We start from the raw sequence: 25,134 nt of genomic DNA on the forward strand, positions 1-25,134 counted from the left end.
TATGCTCACACTTATATTCATGATAAAGTCAGTAGGCTTATTTTGCTGATTTTTAAATGTATTGACAAAGGCAGTAGGCCTCTCATTTTACATTGTGAACGATTTGACAAAACCTTCAGATTTAACCTCTTTGATTGTGAAAATCAACATATTTGCCAACAGACTCATACAGGACCATTGCTGGCTTTTATGCTCAGAGCCTTCTTGTGGCATATTGCCACATGACCCTTCATAGATGCTGAAACAGGCATTTTCAGGGTTAGTTGCCCCAGTGATATTTCTTTAGGGTACTTAATTTGCGCCCTGGTTCATTTGTGGGCCCCAAAGGTGAACTTCCTATTTATAATTAGGGCTCACTGTTTTATGGTATTTTTTTTAACATTTCCATCTGTATCTAACCATATTTATTTTTGGAAGATTTTATCTGTATTTATCAATTTTTATTTTGTGTTTTGTGTATAAATGAATTTGTAAAACTGTACATTTCCATATTTATTTAACTGTTAGACACACACTCATACTTTGTTGTCTGTTATGATTTAGCTATTTAAGCTGCCATATATTATGTAACACTGCATCCACTCAATATTAGCACTATACCACAAATGAATGTTGACAAATGCCATTACTTAAAGAAATGTCATCCTGTTTTTTAATTTTCCATGCTGTCGTTCTGTTTAGCTGTTGGGCTATAATTCGTGAAAGACAGCATGGAGAGTCACTTAAAATAAGCACAATATTTTGTATTTATCCACTTTTAATAATAAATGCAGACAGAAAACACATTGTTTTTATTTCTGTATTGTTTCTGTAGAAATACATAAAAATGGAAAACAGGGATCCTGATATAGAATTCCACCTGAAATATTATAAATAAATGTCCTTTTCTGTACAGAATTTAGCTGTGAGCGCCACTCTGAATCTTCCTTGGACAGCTCTGTGCTAATACTGTAAGAGTCAGGTTTTGTTGTATGAACTCTCTGACAGATACAAGAGGAAAGGGGTCTGCACTTAGAACTCTGCGAGTACAATAGGATTAGCCTCGATTATGAACACCTTGACGAATACCATGAGGGGGAAGATACATTGTTTAACCGTAAGAGATCGTTGTAAATAGATCCCTAGCTCTGATGGGCTCTTGTAGAGGTTAATTTTATTGTGTCCATTCATAAGGGTATTTTTCTTATTTATCTTATGTAAATTCAGGTACTTTTCATTTCAAAAGTAAGAAATTGGACATTTATTGATTATTCTGCACTTTGTGGAAGTCTTAAGCATGCATTTAGCCTTTTTTTTAATTGCTATGATTTCTTCTTTGTGCGTTACATTTTAACTGTGGTATTGATATTCAATTCATGACCCAAGACGGTGGTAGTAACACTGACTTCCCCCTTTAATTTCAGGAATGTCTTGCTCAGTTACGTTTGATGTCCGATTTACATAGGAGACGGCTCAAATAAAGCCATTTTGGCTTAAAAAATGAGGATTCTCCCGCCTGAATCGGGCCTATTGGCATGGACGTTCACTTTCAGATTGTGCAAAATGCGTCTGCCAAGCCAGATACTTAATTTACCTCAGTGTGCTTCTGTTAATTCCCAGCTGGACGTCCTCCACACTCTACTAATGATTAAACAGATCTTGTTTGAGGCACTTTACGGGGCTCACAAGGCACTTGCTGGCACTTGCTCTGAGTATCTCAGTTTCCGCCATGCGTGACCTCCCGCATGCTTTGCTCCTTGTCTCTTGCACTCTTGGTTGTGCCCATGCTTCCTCCTCCCAGACCAAGCAGATGTGTTTTCTTGGTTCTCGCTCCTATTCCCAGTACTCTAGAGGTAAAAAACGGTGCCCATGTGAGTACAGGGTGAGTGGTGTGTCTGGGCACAGCACATTGAAGCCAGACCTAGTGGCATTGCCAAAAGACAGGGCCACCCACTGAGGGAAGTCAGAGGGAGCAGGTCAGGAAGTAATCTCTGTGCAGCTGTGCACCGTCATGTTACATCACAATAGGTGCTGAGCTGGATTTTAACAGTCCCCCAGCCCTCGACACCCCCATTCAGTGTTTCATTTGAGACTGTGATTTCCAGTGCTCGGCACCAGCACTTAATTGTCAACACCGGTACTTATGACAGTCTGGCACATGATGGCGCTGAAGGTTAATTTAGAGATGAGCAGATCAAAACTATACATTAAGAATTATGAATAGCTTCTGCCCAAGCCCTTCTTATCACTTTTGGGGCCTGGAATAGTCTGAATTGTCGCTCTTGGTGTAGTGTGATGGTTAGTAGTAGCTGTCTTGTACCGTCATTGGCAGAGCTGGCAGGGGCAATGTGTGGAGCAAGCGGCAGGGGCCTCCTGACGGGGGTCCTGGCATTTTTTATTTTTTTTATTATTATTTTTTTTTTACAAATTAATGGCTGACCCAGTTCCTCTCTAAACACAATTACTTTGTCTCCAATTATTTTCTTTGGATTTTCTAGTGCCGCGGTTCACAAATGAAGGTTTCGCACGAAGCCTTCCAATCGAGTGTGCCCTGTTAACTTCTGTAAAGCTTTCAGCTTAAATATGCTGACTAAGCGGCCATTGTGTCAAACTATTGTCTCCTTGAGGGGCTTAAATGTTCCATCACTCAATGCCATGTTTCCCAAGATCACACCGTGGGTCAGATTCGAAAAGAATGCATAAATCCTATTAACGCCACAGTCTGGCAGCTTTGCAGCTCTGTAAATAGCAGGTATTAATACAACACAAACATGCAGTACTCCAGCCATCAGCCTCTGAAGTACAAGGGTATGAGTTGGCCCTGCGAGGATGTTGTGTTAAGAAAGCGGCGTCATCTTCGCTCCTGTTGGTGGTCTCACAGGGACTCCGAGGGCGCCCAAGCAGCCGGAGACAAGCCGAGGTGTCTCCGTCTCATGCTCACAGAGAGAGTGCGCGTGGACTCCCAGGGCGCCCAAGCAGCCTGAGACAGCCGAGGAGTCTGCGAGATCTCCTGGGAGGAGCCGTCCAGTATAAATGCCGCCGAGCTCGCCCGGATACCAACCAGTCTGTTCACCTGGCTCTGCGGTGAGAGAGGCGCGGGCGAGGAGTCCAGCCTTCCCGGAGCTGAGGTAGATCCCGAAGAGAGGAGACGGGGGCGGAGGCGGGGAGACGTTCATCGCTTCTGTGGCGTCCACGCTGACTCTGCAACATCTGCATCCGCCCCCAGTCGGAACTTGAACATCTGTCGTCGGTCAGTACCAATTTCTCCTTTTGCCTTGCCCGTTTGGTAGAAATGTCGCTGCAAAGTTGAATCAATGTAGCCTGGCGCCAGTGGCCCAGAGAGTGGCACCGCTCCAGAGACGTTTGAAGGCACAGGCAAAGTGGGCTCTAGCCCAGGGAGCCAACCTTTCAGGGCCCCTCCTCCCCAAAGAGCCAGGTCTGTTCTGCTGACAATCTTTACCTGATGACCTTGAATAATTCTTAAACAGATTGTTTTAAATACTGTTTTTCTTACATTTATTTTTAATGTGGGTGGTGTGTGCAGATATTTCGCAGAGATATATTGTGTTTATGTTTCATGCAACATTAATAACAAAGTTTCTTTTAGATCAAAACGGGACCTCACCTGAGAAATTGGGAGGGTGTCACATAGATCATTTGCAGTAATATTAGTGAGCTGCTGCTGTGTCACAATATTGAAAACCCACCTCACTATCCCTGAATAGAAGATGTAAACCCATTTAGAATTCGGAGGAGCGTGCCTGTGCACTCCCAGTGACCTGCCACATAGAGCTTGAAAGAGCTGAAATTGAATCATGAATTCAAAGGTGTGATGAACAGGGGCCCCAAAATACATTGATCCCAGGCCCCCCTAAATCCTTAAGATGTTCCTGCACAGCTCCATGTGCTGAGAGCCTGCTGCATGGAGAGAGCTGCAGGTAATTCATGTGTGCAGCCTGGAGTTATGTAACCCTACCTTCACCCCTGCTAGATCGATAGACTGAGCGCCACTCCAGGGGCGACACCAACGCCTAATGTTTGGGGGTGTTCTCAGTGTGTGTCGCGAGCGCAACAGCAGTGGTCATTCAGTGTGGTATCAGCACGAGCGCATCCAGTCCTCGTAGAGGCCCGGGGGTCATAGAGTCATTCTCGTGGCTGCTGCCCAGTGTAGTGACTTAAACGGGAGGATAAAAACTCGCTTGTGTCCGGACAATGGTGCAGCCAGGGAGCCTTGGGTCTAATGCAAGCCAGGAAAATGGACACTGAAGCCCCCTGCTTTGACACTTAAAGCAGTTATAGTACGGGTGCAGTGCCTTAGTCCCAGTGTCACCTCATCTGCTGCACTTTCGAGAATTACCTGTCCGCCTGCTCGGGCCTAATAGCCAGAGCTCTTGACTTTGAAGCTAGGGAAACAGGTCAGTCTCTGGGTCGGCTCAATATCCTGTGATTGTGGGCAAATCACTTAATCTCCCTGTGCCTACAAAATAATAAAAACAACAAAATAGCATACATTCACCCCCACAATGTGTCTCATTGATTATGTTGGTTGCTAAATTGAGTTTTTTCCCCAAAGTCGCCTCAGTGCTGGGGTTAGTGGCATATTACATCATCGTGTTAGAAAGGCCCACCAAACCACAATAACAAAAGACCCCGTCTATAACGGAGAGCTGCCAAAGCTCGACGCGCTGGCCATCCACTTGTTCCTCTTCGCTGGCCCCCAGACAGACTTGGGCTGCAAGTGCCATGTATGCTTCAAAAAGTAATCGATCCTGTCTCCAGACAATTATGTGAGAATCATCAGGAAAGGGTCTTGGGCCCCACCGATATTTTGGGAACCAGTAATACATGTTTTAATTGGGCGGGGGTTGTGTGCTTCCACAAAAGAAACGCTTGCCCTCCACACAACTGTGATCACTTTGTTTAATCAACTCTCTGAGGTTGAACTTTCAGTAGCGCCTGCACACATTGTAATGCTATTAACGTGTCATGAATAATTATATAATTTATGGTGTCGTTCTCTGGCAGCAGTACAGATGGGAGGAGGACACTCATTAAACTACATGAATTTTTAGGTCTGGCTTGACAGTTGAACTCTTACCTGTCCTTTTCACCAGCACTCATGTTATTCCGCAGTTCTTTGCTGTCACACAAATACATATCCATTCCATGCTATTACTATGTAACATTACCATACATCATTCTTTTAAAGCTAGATCTATTGCCATTGCAAATACCTGTCTATTCCAGCTGGCCCTGCCATTTGGCATCCCCAATAGTATGGCATGTGTTAACTGATTGATGCCCTCACTCTATCCAGTTTCTGAATGGGGTCTTTAGTCTGAAGAGTCTGATTGCTCTTTTTCCACCATGCCACCAAGGGGTTAACGTCCCTTTGTAAATGTAATGTAAATGGATACTTGTATAGCGCACTACTCACCTGCAAGGGTCTCAAGGCGCTTGTACGAATACCGCTGTGGAACCCATCCTGGCTTTCCCTGTGAGGCAGCCACTCCTGGACACCCCCAAGGTGGAGGCCAGGCATCCTTAGCGTTGTGGCGGCTGTTGTGGAGATTAAGCAAGCTATTGCCCAGAGTTGGACTCCATGATTGGAATAGGCACCAAGGCCAGAATTATCAGGTCCGTGGAATTTTGAGCCCAAGACCCGCCGAGGCGGGGAATTGAACCCTGGTCCCGGGCTAGACTTCTGCATCAGGGTCTGCCACTCAAATCATTGAGCCACACTTCTCCACTTCTCTTCTTTGTGGCTCCTGCGTTCCAAGAGCTGAAGCCACAAATGTGTATTATGATTGCCCCAGTGTACTACCAAACCATTGCCTATATCAGCCCTAGCCTTTGTTACCTTGAGGTCCAACTTAAGGTGAGGGGTATGGGGGAGGGGAAACTTCGAAGGGCACACTCTCTTTCTTGGGAGAAGGGCAGCGCCAATCCCAAACTAGTGCCTTCCAAGAGCTTGATTTGTGTAGCACATCTCTGCACTACTGCCTTTCCCAGGCCTGCTTGTTGCCATTATTGTTGTTTAGATTTCCTTGTGCACTGTGCAACATAGGCTCCAACACCACCTTGGGTATTGTTTGTCTCTAGTTGTTCCTGTTGGGAACAACTGTCTCAGCCACTGTTGCTGGACCTGCTCATAAGGAGCTCCTGGAGCCCGGTGCACCGTAACCCTCGACTCCTTATTCTAAATGGGAATTATTATGGCAACCCGTCAACCTCCCTTTGCTCCTTGGCCACTAAGAGAGGGCATTGAATCAATACTGGGCATTACCACTCAAGACTAACGACTCATTATAGTTCAGTTGCCAGCCATGACTTGGGCTTAAGACCTGCAAGCCTCCATTTCCTGTGCCCATCCCAAGATATAGGTTCAGAGTGCCATGGATTTTATAAAGTGGTAACGGAGAGGAGTGTGGCAGCTTTATTTTGATTCTCATTATAGCAGTCACTTGCAAGGGTGTAGGAAATGTGTGCCTCCGCAGTGACCTACAACTTACCCACACATGAATGTGAGGAAAATGTGACTTTGTAAGTAAATTTGAGCTTTGCTGGAGATTTTGGGTAAGAAAACGCTGGGGGATCCATGCAAGCCACACCGCTAGCCAACCATCAGTACAAGCCCACCACCTTCCATGCACACCACCAGCCAAGTGTCATCCACGCACACTGACAGCCAAGCGACATCCACACATACTGTCAGCCAAGTGCCATCCAAGCACACCGCCAGCCAAGCGCCATCCACGTACACCTCCTGCCAAATCCCATCCATACACACAGTCAGCCAAGTAATATCCACGCACACTGCAAGCCAAGCGCCACCCATGCACTCCGTCAGCCAAGAGCCATCCCCGTACACCGCCAGCTAAGCAGGGCCAGACTAGGGACAGCAATCAGCCCTGGCCGCTTGCTGCTCGACTGGCCCTGGAAGGGGGTGTGGAGAGGCATGCTAGTAAAAAGCACTGCTCCCACTTTTGTTAATGGGGTCTGATATTGCAGCACAGCTGCAAAACCGGCCCCAGTTACAAAACTGGCCCCACCCCTGTGGCCCACCAGGGAAAAGCACAGTGCCTGCTACGGGCTGTCCGGCCCTACAGCCAAGCACCATCCATCCATCGGGCCAGGGGGAAGAAAGATTTTTTGAGAGATGGGGTCATTAGCATGCCCATTCTCGGCAGCACCCACCCCCTTGTATAAAAAAAAAAAATCCCTGGGGCCCAATGGGCTTCCTGCCCCACAATGACAATTGCCCCCATCCGCCTCCCGAAGGAAGCAGAAAGACTGTTGCTTGTATTTATGGGGGGGAGGGGGGATTGGCATGCCCATTCTGGGCAGCCCCCACCCCTATGTATAATAAAAACCATAGGGCCAGATGTAGGTAGCCCTTTACCGATCAGAATCGGGCGAAAATACCGATTTTCGGCCGTTTCCGATCGGTAAAGGGCTATGGAGATGTAGGGGCACATATTCGGTAATTTTACCGAATCGTTATCATTACCGAATCGGTAATAAGTACCGAATCGGTAATAATTACCGAATCGGTAATATTTACCGATTCGGTAAAATTACCGAAAATGCTATGTGGGTAGCCAATTTTCCATTGGCACATGGCTTACAGAATCGGTATTTTACCATGGAATACAAATCCATGGTAAAATACCGATTCCTGTGTACATGCACATCTGTGCATGTACACATGTGCCATGTGACAGACAGACGTGCCCTTAGAGCATGTCTGTGTGCCACATTGCACACATGCCCGTTTTGGGGGTGCTAGAGGGTGTCAAAGTGACACCCCCTGCACCCTTGACAAATTCGGTATTTACCGATTCGGTAAATACCGAATCGGTATTTGAATTGAATCCTATGGGCTTCAAGGCCCATAGGATTCTATAGCAAATACCGATTCGGTATTTACCGAATCGGTAAATACCGAATTTTTAAGGATTCGGTAACATATCCAGATGTTGGGACCTACATCCCATTTACCGATTTTGAAATACCGAATCGGTAAAATTCGGTATTTCAAAATCGGTAAATGGGATTTACCTACATCTAGCCCATAATCCCTGGTCTCTAGCCGGCTTTCTGGCCAAACGGGGGGGCAGAATAGGCGCTATTGCCCCCATCTACTTTCTTGGGGGCATGCAGAAAGACTAGTAATTTTCTTTGGGGGTGGGGGCATTGGCCTGCCCATTCTGGGCAGCCCCACATCTATTTACATTTAAAAAAAAATGGTGCCTAGTGTGCTTTCTGCCACTGTGGAATTTTGGAGGGGCATATTGGCAAGCCCATCGCAGGCAGCCCACACCCCTAAATGTGCTCTAAAGACGAATCCCTGGTACCTAGCATGCTTTCTGCCACCCCCCAACGGACAACGGAGATAGATTAGAGTCTAATATCCTTATCTGCCCCCGGGGTGGGACAGTAAGACTGAATATGCCACACAAAAATTTGAGTGAGCAAAGGCCCTTGCCAATGGGGCTACCCCACCCCCAGTCTCTGGTGTCGTAGGTGAATCCCTGCTTGGGGATCGCCCTCCTGGGGCGATCGCCAAGCAGGATCCACTAGGGAGGCGTACCATTGGAAATGGGAGATTCACCCCTTTCCAATGATACCTCTCCTGTCTATCTACATGCTCGGCGGCTGAGATAGCCCCACAAGCATGTAGAAAGTGAAACTGAAATGAAACCATCTTCTTATTTCAGTTTCAGTTTCACTGAAATTATGTCAGCGCGACGTGCACGCTGATCGTCAATGTAGGAAGGTGGATATCTGACTATGGTTACCCTCAACTTTTTGCCTAGTGTTTAGCTGGTTTTCGACTTAGTTGGCCTGGGATCCTGCTATTCAGGACCCCAGGCTTCCTGCTCTCTCTGTTAAAATGGAAATGGATGCTGCCACCACAGACACAAGTCTGACCTCCTGCTGCTGGGAGTCCTTCCAGCGAGGGAGGCTTGGACAAAGGGTTTCCAGCCTTGGGAGGTGCTAGCACCACCCCAGACAGGATTTTGTGTATTAGGTAGGACAGGCCTGAAAGGAATGAGACATGCCTTGGGCACACAAGGTGCCCTGTGCATACACCGGTTCAAACCAGTTGCTGGGGCACTCTAGCCCCAGCTCTGGCGCGAAACCGGACAAAGGATTGGGGGTGTAACCACCCCCCCTTCCTGGTCTCACCCATAGGAGGGACCTAGTCATAGTACAGCCCCCTTTAGGAGAATAAAGGTAGGAGCTGGTCCCATTCCAAATTAGATTATCCTGATTTGAAACTCTACAAGAAGAAACTCTGGACTTCGACGTTCTGCTCCACAGAAGACTAAAGAAATCTCCCTTGTGGGCAAGGACTGTCCACCCTGCATCTGCAGGCACCATCAAGAGTCCTAGCGGTTCACTTTGTCGTCTTCCCGAGTGGATCCAGACTTCAGAGCCCGACGAGACCCGGACTCCCAGACCTCTCCGACCTCTACCTACATCTGCAGCACAGCTGAGATCCGTGGGTGCGACGAGACACGTGGGACCGGCCATCTTGGAGAAACTGCACTTTGCTTCCAGCACGACTTCAGAGGCATCCTCGACGAAGTGCTTTAGGGATTGAGAAGCCCCAGCCCCGAGCGGCTCCTGCACAGAAGATCAGCCCTCCAGCATCCACGAGATCTGCGTGGGGCCCTTTTGCTTGATTGCTGCTCGACGCGTTGTCTGGTCACTTGCCGGCTGGCTAGTGGCCTCCTAGACGACGATCCTTGAAATCCACAACGCTGGTCTGGTTGCTCCAGACTGGCCCCTGCTTCCCTGCAAAGGAGAAGCACCCCAGACCCTCCTGATCCGCACCAGATACCTTTTCCACTCACCGCGTGGGTTGCCTTGGCCAAGGTCTGTTGACGCCAATTCCGGATCCAACACCGCCGACAGTGAGAGCCTGCGTGGTACAGCTCGTGCCTCCATCCTGGTTGTCGAAGAAACCACCTGGTCCACGTGGCTGCAGAGTCAAGCGTCCGCTCTGTAGTGTAGTTCCTATTTTCCCTATAGGCCCTGCGCATTGGAATAACATAAACAGCAGTGTAGACGTAGGAGTGCGGTCTTCTAGGTCTCTACTGACTATGTTAGACTTAATTTAGGTTTGCGCCAGCTAGCTCAGAGGTCACTGGAAACTTTCTTGACTGAATAGGAAGTGATCAGCTTCCCTGGCTCAGACAAGAAGGGATTCAGCTTCCGACAACCGCATTAACATGATAACTTTGCTCCTCAGAATAAGAGTCAATCTCTAGAGTCGTGTGAAACAATAGACAGCTATTTCACTCAGTCAGTTGTGCAAAATTACTTTCACCAGTATGCAGAGAATAGAGAGACGGGCGTTTTCAATAAAAGATATTATTTATTGAGCAGTCTTCCATCTCATGCAAGAGAAATGAATTGCCACAATTGCAAGACTTGTTATTATAAAAAGTGCGTACAGTAAAAGGAGTATTACGAAATAATACTTGTAAAAGCATTGATATGGTTTCTTAGCCATACAATAGTTAAAATGAATAAAATATATACATTCATATATACATTTGGCTAACGTCCTCAACTGGTGCTTCGGTATTATTTATACCTGAAAGGAGCTGAGTTTGACGTACGTTTTTGGACATAAGACGTCAATAAAGATGCCACTAAGAACTGGTCGTTCCTATAGTGCTCGCAGGAGTTCTATTACTAATCAAAACAAAGCAAGCGGGGCTTTCTCAAGTTGCTGGGGGTTTGAGCTGTCGAAAGAACTCGGTGTGTTATCTAGGAATCTAAGGAAGTGGCTTCTGCTGTGTCATGTACTGTAATGAGCTGCAGAGACGAGTTACTGAAATATGGCTCTGATCGTTTATGCCATTATTGGGATATGTATTGATTATAGCCGTATAGGGGCATAAGGTCACAATATTGATCGGGGTCCTAGATAGAACACAACAACTCTTCACCTGATCGCGACGACAGCACCTGGGGGCATATTACCAAGCAATAGCGATAATTATCACTATTGCTTGGTTAGAGACAAAAATGTACTGCTGAGCTGCAGCGATTTTTACAGCAAATAAACCTTGGTATTACCAGTGGAGAAGTGTGGCTCAGGGGTTAGAGGCGGCAGACCCGGAAGCTGAGATCGGCCCTGGACCAGGGTTCAACTCCCCGCCCCGACGGGGGTTGGGCTCAATAATTCCAAGGACTCGATAATTCTCGCTCTGGTGCCTACTCGACTCACGGGTTCACACTCTGTGACTCTGGGCAATAGCTTGCTTAATCTCCACAACGGCCCCTCGCGGCGGGATGCCTGGCTTTCACCTTGTGGATACCCTGCCGGGGTATCTCACAGGGGAATACCAGGACGGGTTCCCTAAACAAGCGCATAGATGCCTGCGATGTGGGTGATTTGCGCTATATAAATACATGTACATTTACATTTTATCGCAAATGCAATAAAAATCGCCGCAATGCATGAATATCGCTGAAAAGTCAGCGATATTCATGCATTACCGAGCTAATGCTCTTAGCCATGTTATCCACCTCCCATTGGATAACATAGCTAAGAACTGCTCAGGGCAGGTGTTAGCTTTTGGAGATATTCGCACTTAGCGCGAATATCTCCAAAAGTTGGTAATAGGGGATAGCGATGTTAGCGACTGTTTTCAGTCGCTAACATCTTGGCACGGCCACTTTGCATGTCATTAGTGATAAATATCACTGACATGCGAAGTGGGGCCCAAGATGGTCGCTATCTCCTACTAGCTGTCGCTAACTGGTGTTAGCGACAGCTAGGTAATAGGGAGATAATTTTATCTCCGCTTTCTTGGCTTTTAATGCCAAAAAATCGGAGATAAACCCCCTTGATAATATGCCCCCTGGTTCCTTCCTGGTTCCACTCCAGTCACTGGCTAGTGACTGTGAACATTGTCCCCTCTGCTTGCTGGTCTTCATCTTCCTTGATCCACCCTTGGATCACTCCGGACATCTTCCATCTGGCCACCTGCAGCATCTTTTCTTCCAGGCTCCATAGACTTCAACGCGGAAACCCTACACACTTTGACACCTGTGCACCCGCAGCCCGTGGGTGAGGTAACAAGAGCATTTCGGTGCTCAAGGGTAGATTGACTCTTCTAGTGTCCAGATTTCCAGTCGTTTTAGTCCTAGCTAGTCGGAACTGTCTAATACTTACCTTTTCGTAATTTGTACTGTCCATTGACTTTGTTACGCATCTCGCGTGTGAGTTCACACTCTGCACACGCGTACCGTGGGCCTCCTATTACTTACCTCAGGTCAGGATAGTGTAGTCCCAGCGATCCTACAGCCTCTGGACAGCTCCATTCCTTCTATTGATTTCCTTATACCATTTACTTAGTATATGGTTTGTCGTGCCCCTAGGGCACCATTGTAATTTGTGCAACTTAACGTATTTTTCTCAAGAGTCTTGTCATGTGCTTAGCCCTCTGATCTCATAAAGAGTTCAGAGGTGTTTGTTAGTTAATAAATATCTTGTTTATTTTCATAACTACCTGTGTGGTGTCCTTTCATTTGGTATTCAAGGGGTTATATGTGGTAAAACAGCTGGCTTCACATGCCAAAAGAGTTTAGCCTAAGACTGCTTTGTCCATGCTACCATTAGGATAGCAGGTCTATCAGGTTGACTTACAACCAATCATCATAAGGGTTGTTTGGACTGATACAAGGTGATCACTAGAATTAGTGAGGAGTGACTGTGATACAAAGGAATAAATGTGATAGTTAAAAGGTTTGTAAGAAATAAACTCCGCTGTGCGTCGCAGGCGTGATCAATGCTCACACGCGTGCAGTGCACACAGCGGGGTAGTCTCAAAGCCCCCGGTTAAGTTCAAGAGACTATCATCAACTGGAGGAAAGTCTAGGGGCTTGCTGGTCACCCAATCGTGGGTGGAAGGAGAGAACCCTACTTCTTTGAAGGACCCTCACTCACCACTAGTTGGTGACATGCTTCATCATTGGGTCCCCGCTGGGGTGACCGAATGTCTCCCCAGCGTGCTACGACGCCTGGTTACAGCGGTGTGAGCGTGTGAGCATTGATCACGCGTGCGACGCACAGCGGAGTTTATTTCTTACAAACCTTTTAACTATCACATTTATTCCTTTGTATCACAGTCACTCCTTTGTTGTTTATAATACATTGAACCGGGGTACAGGAGTGTCTACGCCCTACCTCTCTTGTTGATATTAAACACTAGAATTAGTGAGCATCATATATCAGGCCAACTTCTCACAGTCATTTCAGTGAAACAAACTAAACAGCCTCGGTAGTTGGGGAAGCTCTTCCCCAGCTCCAGAGGTTGTCTAGGAGGAAAGGAAATCCCTCTGGTGCCCACACCAGAGGGATTTCCTGTGCCATGTCGTCGGATGCGTAGGAGCCATCTAAGGCACATAAGAACTTTTGCGTCAGATGGCTCCCACGCATCCAAGGCACGTAAAGGGTTTAAACTGTTAGAAACCATGGTGGAAACATCTAAAGTTCTGTAGAGCGGCCATCAGAATGGATGTGTTCTCCTACGTAAAAATGCACTGTATATATATATATATATATATATATATATATATATATATATATATATATAGAGAGAGAGAGAGAGAGAGAGAGAGAGAGAGATATGTGTGTGTGTGTGTGTATGATCACAGCCTGGTGTGTATCTTTCTAAGTGTTTATTTTATTTTTTCAGCCAAGTGCATTCTGTTAGACAACAAATATATATGGGTGTTTGTGTGCCTTTGTCGCACCACTGTATCCGCTGCACACAACCTCACCAGCCACACAAAGACAATTACCTCTGCACAATCAATCAATCAATCAATGACACTTATAGAGCGCGCTACATACCCGTAGGGTCTCAAGGCGCTGGGGGGGGGGGGGGTGCCGCTACTGCTCGAACAGCCAGGTCTTCAGCTTCTTCCTGAAGGAGAGGTGGTCTTGGGTCAGGCGCAGGTCGGGAGGGAGGGAGTTCCAGAGAAGGACCTTCCTCCTGTAGTCGCTCTTCGGATGCGGGGGACGGCGGCGAGGGCGTGGTTGGCTGATCGGAGGTGGCGTTTGGGAGCGTAGAAGTTGATCCGGCTGTTGAGGTAGCTCGGGCCTTGGTCGTGTAGGGCTTTGTGTGCGTGGGTGAGGAGGCGGAAGGTGATTCTTTTGTTGACGGGGAGCCAGTGAAGGTCTCTCAGATGTCCGGAGATGTGGCTGGTTCGTGGGATGTCGAGGATGAGTCTGGCTGAGGCGTTCTGGATCCGCTGGAGTCTCTTCTGGAGCTTGGCGGTGGTACCGGCGTAGAGGGCGTTGCCGTAGTCCAGTCGGCTGGTGACGAGGGCCTGGGTGACGGTCTTCCTGGTCTCGGTGGGGATCCACCAGAAGATCTTCCGTAGCATGCGTAGGATGTTGAAGCACGCCGAGGAGACGTTGTTGACTTGCCTGGTCATGGAGAGGGAGGAGTCCAGGATGAAGCCCAGGTTGCGTGCATGGTCTGTCGGTTTGGGTGCGGTGCCCAGGGCGGGAGGCCACCAGGAGTCGTCCCAGGCGGAGGGTGAAGAGCCCAGGATGAGGACCTCCGTCTTGTCAGAGTTCAGTTTCAGGCGGCTGGTCGTCATCCACTCGGCTACCTCTTTCATCCCTTCGTGCAGGTTGGCTCTGGCGGAGGCGGGGTCGTTGGTCAGGGAGAGGATCAGCTGGGTGTCGAACATAAGTAGGCAAATTTGTAAGCAAGCGAGTACAATCCCTACCTGTCATGAATGCTACTGGTCACTGCTTCCCTTTGCAAACTCCACACATGTGTTTACATGAGTTGCTGAATCAAACTTCCCAAAGCTTCCTACAGCCTGTTTAGTTAGCAAGAGTCCTAGGCCTGTTCCGCCAAAAGGCTTGTAGGACTTTGTGTAGCAATCATCTCACAGTTAGAGGCCCATATTTTGATGATGATTACTTCTTGTGCGCACAGTTGCACACAACAGAGTCCCAGCTACCTTCCTTCCAATGAATGGATTCTTCTAGAGCCTCATGCATGGTGGGCGACAAGCAACATTAAGCAACATATACATTGTTTCTGAGCCCTATTGCCTGTTTGAATTAATATGCTTATAATCAGTGACAGTGAATCTCTTAGGGTGTTAGGGCATCACCTTACTGATATTTTTGTCCCCCTTATTAACCATGAATATGTTTTTTTAATTTTTAAAACGTTTTTGTTTTTTATTTGCCTGCAGCAGTCGGCAATCAGCTGCGTCAGGAAGCCAGTGCTCAATGATGCGGGCTGGAGGAGGTGTGGTTTAATATTATTGACAGCAGAGCAGACACAATGATCAGCTGACAAGAGCTCAAAGTGCGCATGTCGGGTTGGATGGCCTTTCTTTGGCCAGCCCGACATGCACACTAGAGTCCTATCCACCTGCTCAATTAGTGAGGTAGGGGGATACACAACTGCACCCCCCCCACTGTCTCCTAATGAGCGGTGAAGTTGTCTGCCCACGCCAATCCTAATGCTGCTCTCATGCTGTGTTGGTAACTTGACAGCATGAGAGCTGCATTTGGATTAGCTGAGGCTGCAACTAGGCCTCTGGTGCAATGTCTGCATGTGAGGCAGCGCGGGTGGGACTCAGCGCCTGTTCACCAAGCATGACAGGACCAATCACTGTATAGGTCTTTATTAAGCCATACAGTGGTTGGCTATTTTCTGCCCTTGCTGCCCCTGCGCGGGACCAGCCTCTATTTCTTGCATACCTCTTCATGCGCGTTGCAGTCGGCATTGCATACAACTCAGGTAGCACCTTGGTGGACCTAGTTGAGCGAGAGTGAGACCACCTGGTCTGCTGTCAGGCACGCGATGCCCATAAGGCTTAACGTGCTTTAACGCATCCCCTTTGTGTGTGTCAGCCTGGGCTGAGACCGCTTCCCGGAAATACACAGACAGCTCTTGAGCTGCTGAGGGCTGGCTGGTCTGGCGTCCGTCGGTCCGTCTTATCGCAGCCGCACCCGAGTACTTAACAGGTCTTTAAAAGACCATTTACCTGTTAACAAGCCTTTTTTGCTTTTCACCCATTCCTAGAGCTCCTGCATCTGTACTCTGCGTAGACCTTAAAGCTGCAAACTACTTTTGCTGCAACGGTGTGAAATGCATTTCCTGAAAAGTAGCCTTCGGCTTTGTGTTTTTGCTGTTTTATACAGCTTGATCTCCACCCAAAGGTATTGAGGGACTTTGCATGCGCACCAGATACATTATACAAGGACACATTGCTGGAAGAATTAGCCCCCCCCCCGAAATTTGGATTAGCCGTTACTTGTCACAAACATGTGCTTATGTGACGTGTCCAAATACAAAATGCACACTCCGTGACAAATACAAAATGCACACTCCGTGACTCCTATGCAGTGCATCACACCCACACATATGACGTGTACTGCGACATGTACACATAAAGAGCACGCGTACAGAACAGATTCAAGCCCAGCAGCAGGGCTCGAGTCGGGGGTACACGCAGGTACACGACGTCCCCCACTCTTTTCACAGGGTGGACGCCACCCCCCCTGCCAAGAAGTTGGGCCCCACAGAAATATGCGGAACTTGTCCCGGCGTCATTTTCAGACACTGGGACACGTTCAACAGCACCTGCACGTGGCCTGCTTTCCATTCCCAGCAGCAACGTGCAGGCAGCGAGGGAGCCTTTTTCACCTCAAGCTGGGCCAAGGTTAAGGCGCCATCCGGCCTCCTTTTATTTGTATATGCTGACTGGGGGCCGCCTGGAACCTTACATTTAAAAGTAAATGCCACAGAGGGAAACAAAGACACACAGCTTGCCTTCTCTTCACAGGTACTTAAGAGAGGCCTTTGTTCTGTCCCTTTTTATAAAAGCAGACACTGTAAGACTGTAATATGGGTTAGTCTGTCCCAGTATTTACGCAAATAATTTAAAATTAGCTGGTTGAAAGCCATTAGATCCCTTCTAGGGAGAATGGGTTTGATTGATCTGTGGGATGATCCAACAAATGCTATCTTCCCTTCTAAGGTTGAAATGAAGAGGATATATTGGGAGATGATTATCTCAGAGAAATGTGCCATTTGCTCCTCAACTCACCTCCCAGAGCGCTTTCTTGAATTTAAGGCCTATCCAGCTTTGGAACCATATTGGGATGCAATTGAGAAACCATTAGATCGTAAGCTCCATTTCCAATTTAGGGCAGGAACCCTTCCCATAAGGTCATTCACCGCAAGGTGGGCAGGGATCACTGAGGATAAATGCCCTAATTGTAAGGACAAGAAAGAGTCTATAAGTCACTTCATGTTCTTTTGTCCTTCATATGCAGCACCACGTGATAAATTGGCCAAACCAATATGTCGTCTAATTGGCTTACGGAAACATGATGAGGAATTGAGAATATTATGTACTGATCCTAGCCTCCCGATTGCTATAACTATGGCAAAGTTTTTGAAATGGGCATGGGTAATTCGACTGAAAGAAGATTGTCAGTAGTAAGGGATGATGTGTAATACTATGATGTGGGGTCTGCCCCTGGTGTAAATAACTGAGCCTATGTGATAACTAGATGAACACTGGATATATCTCCCATCCCCTATTTTTAAGGAAAATTCGACATTAACTTTGTGGTGTTTAATTACTTTTTAAAATTTGTAAATATTTATATTAATGGTTTTTTTTTTAAAAAGGTTTTGTATTGTGAAAAATGTATGCTTGTGATGCTTTTATGACCAATTTGTCGAATAAAGTTTGAAATTAATTTAAATAGCACTATTTTATTTCTTTTATAGTGCTACGTCGTGACGTCATGAGGTAATTTGCATATTGTATTACGCGGTCAGTCCCCCCACTTCTTTTTAGGTCTCGCCTCCTAATGCGCATGCGCATTGAACGAGACTATAGGGGCTTAAATAAGCTTTACCTAGACCTGCGATTGACTGGCGATTTGATGCTGTGCCCGTGGCTTTTAGGTCAATGCGCAAGCGCATTGACCTAAAATGCGCGTGCACAGCATCAAATCGCCATCTGTTCCCCAGCAGCACTCCACCCACACCTTTGAAGTGAAGCTTAGCTTCACTTCAAAGGCCCCTGCTGCTTATCACCCTCCTCGCCGCTCTCCCTGCTCGGCCCCCTCCCCTGCCCGCCGTGTCGCATTTCTCCTCCCCCCTCCCCTTCTCTGTCTTCCCTCGTCTTGTTTCATGTGTTAGTTTATATGTTAGTTAGTAGGTACTGGTCCACATTTTTCCCACACTCGTTCTGACGAGACAGCCCATCCTTCCACCCACACACTCGTAGGGGACATTTTTTCACAGTGAGAGACAGCCACGTGGTGAGCATTACTCTCTGTTTTTCAGTAATTACGTTACGCTCTAACACGTGGCAAATATATTTACAGCAATTTCCCACACTCGTTCTGACGAGACAGCCCATCCTTCCACCCACACACTCATAGGGGACATTTTTTCGCAGTGAGAGACAGCCACGTGGTGAGCATTACTCTCTGTTTTTCAGTAATTACGTAACGCTCTAACACGTGGCAAATATATTTACAGCAATTTTTGAAGAGCCCAGAATGGACACGTTACAAACTCAATTAAAAGTACATTGAAAACAGGTGGACGTTTAACCCCACAGCAAAAAGCGCGGGGAGACACAGGGGGTGGGTTTGATCCCCCGCCCACCAGAACCGCCCAACTATCCTCGGGGCAAATTACCAACTGTAATAATTAGAAAGAGAAGGAAGCGCCCGTGACAGCACTTGACAGAGGATTAAGCTAATTGTTTCCGATTGTTCCATGCAATTGCAACAAACCCCGAGACAAAAACAATTTGATCAGCAACCCAGGAAGGTACAATGAAGCAAGTGTGCTGTGGGTGTTGTTTGTTTGACTGCGAATTCCCCCTGCACCCCAAATGTTCTCATTTGTTTCAGAGTGCAATTGGTTAATTATGCAACTCTAATCTGTTGAGCACGGCGCATCCAATGGCTCAAAACCACCCAGGATGACAAGCGCTCCATTTTCTTGCAAAGGAGACAAGCCGCCCCAGGTGTCAGAGGTCACAATTGATCCATCCAGAACACATAATTAGTGCCTTTGGCATGTTGGAAATAGAAGGCCTACACTAGTCGCGCGGGCAGGTGAAATTCCCCGCTAGATGAACCTGGCAGTCTAAATCTGCAGCTAAAATTAATTTCTGAGTACAATGCCGATTTTATTAGTTTCTGCAGATTTTGGGTGTTTTTGAATTATATTAAAGTGTTTTATTTTTAGGAAATTTACAGCAGATTTTTAGATATTTTGGAACGTTCATTAAGATTGACAATTTCTGCTGAATTTCCAGAGTGCAGAAGAAATGGAAATTAAGGCAGAATGTCTGATGCTAAGAAGTGCAGCAGCCACTTTATAGTTAGGCTGGCACTGCTGACCCTCCCTTTCCCTCTCTCCCTTTCCCTCACTTCCCTCTCCCTCTCTCCCTTTCCCTCTCTTCCCTCTCCTCTCTCCCCGTCTCCGCCTCTCTCCCCGTCTCCGTCTCTCTCTCCCCTCTCTCTCCTCTCTCCCCTCTCTCTCCTCTCTCTCTCCTCTCTCCCTCTCTTTACCCTCTCCCTCTCCCTGCTCTCCTTTTTCTCCCTCTCTCCATCTCCCACTCAGCACCACCACAGCATCACTGGTTCAAATATGTTCTTTCAATGTTTCAAGCTGTTTTCAAGCTTTCAAGCTTTATTACGATGTTAATATTTCACTTCTGTTCTTGGATTTTCGTCACAATAAAAAACACTGAACATAATCTTCACAAAAGTTATTTAGAAAAGTTTAAGCTATTGACATTACTAATTAAATAAATTATTTAACTATTAATTATTTTAAAAAATTAAAAGCCATTGTTATTTTTAATGTTGACACTTCTAAGTCACGTAAATACAAAACATGTTGCATTACAAATGCTATAGGTGTCATATTTGCAAAGGTTTTAACTATTGGCATTGTAAATGACAAGGCTATTTTCTTAGCTATTTTAAAAAACAACACATCAATAAAAAAATAGTCATTTATAAGACCAATAGCTCAAACTTTCCTAATGCGAGACCTATTGCATTTGCAATGCTTGTTATAGGACTTCTGCCCTGCCCAGCAGAGGAGCACAAGTGTACTTAAGGCACACACACTAATTAATGCAGTCAAACTGACATGCACAGATCACACAAGCGGGTTCTGACCAGGCAGATATGCACAGTGCGTCCCCAGTGGCACCGATTGTATTGATACACATGTGGAGTCAACGCACACACTGTTAAAGAGACCTCAGGTGTGAATGCAATTTATAAAGCATAGCCTCGTCCAATAGCAGCCCAGCGAGTTGATTTAGATTCCGGCAGAAATAATAAAATAAAGTATTATGTAAAAAAAGGCGTAAAGTCAAACATCGTAGATAGCTGTTAAGAAGCACCCCCGTCACACTGCCTTTCACAAACATATGCACGGCAATCTTACAAATTATTGTGTTTTTTTAAGTCACTTGTAGCGCAATCCACGCCGAGCGATCTCAGAGCGCTAGCCGGGGCTTTGCCTTCTTTAGCTCCATTCTTCTGTGATGTACCTGTTCGTCAGGCACACTGTTTGTTTATTTTGGCAGTAATAGTATATAGCGCGATTTGTTAATGTATTTTTATGTGCATTTTAATGTAGCGGCGGACCTGTTCTTCCTATATGAATCCTCTACATCCCTAGTGCTCCTCCTGAGCCATCCCTAGCCATCCACTCTTGTCCCTTTGAAATTTGTGCTGCGGTGGTTTGGAAGACAAGACTTCTCAGCGCAAATTACGGGTTGTTTGTACTCAGTTTTCTGAACCCTGAAGACTGGCATACCTAACTGAGGATACATTATTTTGCTGCGAAGTCGAGGATGTTTGTCTGCCCTACAGAGTGGGCACCCTTTATACATACTTTTTCATATTTTGGCAGGGGCTGATAAGCCAAGCTCATCAGCTGATCAACCCTCCCTCCCCTCCAGCTTTGCAAGCATCTCACTGGCCTTTCCGCTGTTTCTTCTCTCCCATCAGTTATGTACACCAAGCCCGTTCATTGTGTTAGACTGGCCGCAGTTTATTCACATCATAAGTTGGTACACACTTGTCATGATGGCATTGGTCATCACCATGCTCATATCTGGCTTATCTTGGACTACAAGGTAAAGCATTTTCATTATAGGTTATAAAGTGTACCTCTTATACTTTATTGCATATTAGTAACCATAGCTTGCCTAATCCTGCAATGCATCACCTTACATTCATATTCAGGGTGGTCATAAATCACTTTCCAACTGCCATGACCGCGCTACTTCTGTCACTTACTTAGTACAGTGGGTCGCAGCTCAGGGGATTAAACTTGCTACTGAATGTCTGGCGTTAGTGGCCCTGTGGCCGTGCTAGGGCTGCAAGTGCTGTGTTCGCTCAGCCCTGACCATTTCTTACCCTTTTGCCTGCCTTCAAGTATACCTGCCGCAAGGTATCCCAAGGACCTTGTTCAGACAATTGTCTCAAGTGTACCTGTCATAAGGCATCCCAAGGACTTTGTTCGGGCAATGGCCCTTTTAGGTCCTTATGAGAATATTATTGTGAAACCACTTGACTCCCCGCCCCCTCGTCACACTGAGGTTGTGAAGCCGACATTCTCCGGTGTGGGTGGGTGTGATCAATTTCCTCTGGCCACAATGCTGGGGACTACTTGTTCCTGTTGCCTTTTAGGCTGTGCTTGTGCCCACACCCCTCTTTCCTGATTTGGCCTTTTGAACCCAAACGTACTTGGTCACTCGTTGACTGTTTTCTTTGGCACGCTATCGCGCCCTGCTGCTGCCGTGCCCTTTGTCTACTGCCCATGGAGGCGGGTTAGCCACCCTACATCTACGGTTGGCTGCCCCTCCCGATCTGTGGTAAATCTGTGATCTCCCTCACCAAGGACATCGCCAGAGCCAGCCTCCAGGAAGGAATGAAGAACGTCGCGGAATGGATGAAGCTCAGCCGCCTGAAGCTGAATTCTGACAAAACGGAAGTCCTCATCCTCGGACCCTCGTCCTCCGCCTGGGACGACTCCTGGTGGCCACCTGCCCTGGGCACCGCACCCAAGCCAACGGACCACGCACGCAACCTGGGCATCATCCTGGACTCTTCCCTCACGATGACCAAGCAAGTCAACGCCGTCTCATCGTCCTGTTTCAACACCCTGCGCATGCTCCGAAAAATCTTCCGATGGATCCCCACCGCAACCAGGAAGGCGGTCACCCAGGCCCTCGTCACCAGCCGCCTGGACTACGGAAACACCCTCTACGCCGGGACCACAGCCAAGCTCCAGAAAAGACTACAGCGCATCCAGAACGCCTCGGCAAGACTCATCTTGGAAATCCCCCGCCACAGCCACATCTCTGCCCATCTGAAGAACCTGCACTGGCTCCCCGTCAGCAAGAGAATCACATTCAGACTCCTCACCCACGCACACAAGGCTCTCCACGACGCGGGCCCCAGGTACCTCAACCACCGCCTCGCATTCTATACGCCTTACCGCCAGCTCCGCTCCGCCAGCCTCGCCCTCGCCACCGTCCCACATATTCGCAAAACCAACGCCGGAGGAAGATCCTTCTCCTACCTGGCAGCCAAGACATGGAACTCCCTCCCCACCCACCTCGGGCTGACACAGGACCATCTCGCTTTCAGGAAGCAACTCTAGACCTGCCTGTTCGAGCAGTAGCGACCCCCCTCAGCGCCTTGAGACCCTAACGGATGAGTAGCGCGCTCTACAAATTCCTTGATTGATTGATTGTGAGGACATGACCTTTTTGGCGCCCTTCCACCTTAGTGTCCTGAGCCACTCCTCCACCTAAGGTACTCTGTTAGGCATGATTCATTCCTCACATCAGGCTTCTTTGTCCTTGGAATAAGCAGGGACCATTTTGTGAACTATGCGCCCTGGCCTTCCGCCGGGTTGTGCTCCTGCCCTTCCCGATGCTCACTTCCTGAGTTGGGCCTACTCTGTACCCTGTGTCAACATTGCACATGGAGATAACTTTGGGGCCTTTTCAAGAATGCTTGGAAAAAGTTGGCTGGGTGACAAGTTCCAGCCTTGCTGAACGGATAATCATCTATGAGAATGATACAGAACACTTTGTTTTATTTTGTTTAGTTACTTATTTAAGACTCTTTGTTCACATTTACATTTCATTATTCGCCTACTTCTGAGCCCTTCTATCCTCCTGCATCAGTTTCAATGCTTAATTTGTGCCAGTGGTTGAAGGTGGTGGACACTGCACTCATGTTGGGGACCTGAACTAATATGTGATCATCAGATTTCCATCCTTATCAGCAGATTTCGACCCAGAGCAAGAGACAGAAATATTTAACAAGCACTGGCAAATCCAATAAGTCTTCGCAATTTGGGGGTTATTAGTGATGGCAATGTCGTTTAGAGACAGTGCATGCAGCCTTGTTTACTGCTACTTACTAATAAATTCCTGTTATAATGCTCAAGGTTGAACCTGTTGCGAGGGTGAGACTTGCTGGTGCCAACCTGTTCTTATACAGTTCACCTCTCTAAATTAAGCACTGGGGAAGTAGACGATAGAGCAAGATAAAAAAAAAGTAACTGGCAAAACATATGGGCATTGGATGGCAGGATCCAACAAGGGGTGGTATGAACTTTGTGTGTCAGGTGGACACCTGAGAGAGGAGGGGATTCTTTGAATAAGGAAGAGGGGGTTAAGCAATTCCTTTACCTGCTCGCGCTGAGAAAGTGTGGTAGAACCAGTGTTAGATAGGGGCAGAATGTGCAATGCCGGGACAATGTGGCATTCAGCTGTGGGTCTGTTGGGAAGTCAAGAATGCCAGCTCTGCGGGCAGTGGTTACTCTTTCTGTGGATGGCAGGGCATGCTGGAGGAAGTCAAGATCATTTAGGGAGAGGTGTTTGTAGTCAGGTATGTGGTCCGAACAGCTGTAGAGACACACAGCACCAAGTTTAATGTGACTGTATGGGAGGCTGCAATATACCATGGTAGCACGTTTGGGTGAGGTGGCGACTGAGTTACAGTGAAGAAGCCAGGCGCCAATGAACAATCATTTATTTATAGCTTATTCACTCCCCCTCCTGTCCATGTGAAGCTATGTGTGTAGTGAACAGTGCTTTACATACATTGCATGGGGGAGGAAGGGGTGTATAGACACTGCCATCCAAAAACCAGTGAGAGGGGCCAGGGAAGTTTAAGACCGGTTTGTCTCCCTCCAAACATCAAAAAACTTCCAGGTCTTCACTGAAAAGAATGGAACCTGATAGGTCTGTAAGCAGAGGCCTAGATCCCAGTGGTGCAGCAGGTGTAGTGGCACCAGGTCCCAGAGCTGTTATGGGCCCTCTGCTCCTCAATTACGGATGATTTTCACTTCCCAACATGGAGCTCATGTGCCCATCTTACATACTTGCTACGCCACGACCTGTAAGATGGTCAGTCTCAGGGTTCCAGTTTAAAATGAATGTTGCAAGATGGGTCTGTGAGCGGAACGGCCTCCAGCTCCCTTTCAAGTGAAAGGATCAGGATGGGTCTGTAAGGGACAGGTCAGTAAGCAGGATGGCCTCCAGTTCCCCATTGAAATAAATGGACCTGGGTAGGTCTGTAAGACTGGTGGGTCGACTGTGCTCCCTATTTAAATGAATGGATCAAGACAGGTGTGTAAGTTGGAGGCGTCAACTCCTCATTGAAATGCTTGGAACACGACGGTCCTGTAAAACCAATCAGTCATTCAATCAGGAGGCGTTCTGAATGTTCTGCAGTTTCTTGAGGAGGTTCTGGGTGATGCCGGCGTAGAGTGCATTGCTGTAGTCGAGTCTGCTGCTGAAGAGTGCATGTGCCTTTCTGGACTCTGTGGGGCTCCACTTGAAGATCTTTTGAAGCAGGTGTAGTGTGTCGAAGTAGGAGGATGAGACGGCATTGATCTGGCAGTTCATGGTGAGCAAGGAGTTCAGGATAATGCCAAGGTTTTGTGCGTGGTTGGGGGGGGGGGGGGGGGGGGATCCAAGATCTACGGGCCAACAGGAGTCGTCCCAGGTGGAGGGAGTGAAGTCCGGTATGAGGACTTCAGTCTTCTATGAGTTGAACTGGAG

At 47.4% G+C, this 25,134-nt stretch overlaps 1 protein-coding gene across 1 annotated transcript in view; it reads left to right on the forward strand.

Annotated features, from left to right (window-relative positions):
* The first annotated feature begins 2,793 nt into the window (after positions 1-2,793).
* LOC147673324 (phospholipid-transporting ATPase IK-like) overlaps positions 2,794-25,134 on the forward strand; it is a 460,742-nt gene continuing 438,401 nt past the window's right edge. Inside the window, exon 1 of the mRNA XM_086947163.1 lies at positions 2,794-3,229. The gene's annotated coding sequence lies outside the window, so the exon portion shown is untranslated. The remainder of the gene's footprint in view (positions 3,230-25,134) is intronic.

This window comes from Lissotriton vulgaris, chromosome 12 (genome assembly GCF_964263255.1).
Source record: "Lissotriton vulgaris chromosome 12, aLisVul1.2, whole genome shotgun sequence".
NCBI classification, from domain to species: Eukaryota; Metazoa; Chordata; class Amphibia; order Caudata; family Salamandridae; genus Lissotriton; species Lissotriton vulgaris.